The sequence below is a fragment of the Octodon degus genome, unplaced genomic scaffold (genome assembly GCF_000260255.1).
Source record: "Octodon degus isolate 3935 unplaced genomic scaffold, OctDeg1.0 scaffold00335, whole genome shotgun sequence".
Classification (NCBI taxonomy): domain Eukaryota; kingdom Metazoa; phylum Chordata; class Mammalia; order Rodentia; family Octodontidae; genus Octodon; species Octodon degus.
Genome location: NW_004524911.1, coordinates 858730 through 859953, shown reverse-complemented (window position 1 = coordinate 859953; position 1224 = coordinate 858730).

Genomic DNA, 1224 nt, shown 5'->3' with positions numbered 1-1224 from the left:
TTACATTCTCTTAATGAATAGAGGGATTTGTTCTAATGGTGTTTGTAAATAGGATATCATGTCCGCATCTTGTACAGCAATTAACCACTAGGAAGAAGGTATGCAATGTGTTAATTATTGAAACTGTCCTACCAATTTGGTTTGAAATTGTCTCATTGCTATTTGTTTCTCGATAAAATTATGGAAAAAAATTTTTAAAAAGAAAAATTAATTAATTAGAAAAAGAATAATAAAACACCCTAACCAGGTCCCTTATATTCAGGCTTGGATTGATCTTGTCCATGACCCCCTAAAATGACTCAAGGTTTGCTGTTCTGGATGCCGTTCCCAGACCACTGGCCAATTCCACCTGGTCACACTGGCATTCCAACTGATAAGAAGTGGCTGTGATCCCTGACCATCACCCTCAGAATTTGCTCGTTCTGCCTGCTATCCGGTACACAGATAAATTCATTATGCAATTGTTAAAATGTTGGTCAAAATGTGTTGGTAAATCTAAGCTAAAACATGGAAATGTTATAAGGTTATGATATTTCTTTAATGGGACATTTTATGACTATTTTGTACTTGTATATGTTGCATTTGAACTAGATGCTAAATGTACTGGTATTCCTTGCTTGACTTTAGACAATACAGCTAAAGATAAGTTGTAGACTTAATGCTTTTACTGTAAGGTGCTTAGGTAATCTTGTTCAGGCTTTTTAACTGTCCCTTATAGAACTTGGACAAATAGTGGTTACTCTGCCAGCTAGTAAATGCTCTTAGAGCAGCTGCCACTCTTTAAAGCAGAGGACAGGTTTTCCCCAGCTGTTCTCTGGTTAATCCCCATTGAAGCCTACGGCTGATGGAATGTTGACCAGAGAAACTGCTGGATTCATTTCTGGAGACATCTCTGGTTGCGTGAGCCAAAAGAAACCAAGAATACCTAAGGGATTAAGGTGCCATACCCGAAGGTTCCTTGGTGGAAACCGGCTCCTGACCACTGAAAGCTCTCCACTTACCTATTGTACTTTTTCTCTCTGCTAGTAAACTAGGAATTCTAGCTGAGCTTTTCAGTGGAACAAGTTAATGATTCACTCTTTCAAAAATAAGGCTGAGAAGGAAGTAAAGCCATGTTGTTATGTTGAGATGTGAGGGACTCACGTCAATAATTTCTGACATTGCCAATTAAACAGAAGACCCAATGCTATTATGGGCTTCTGTACTCTTTTAGAATATTTTGCT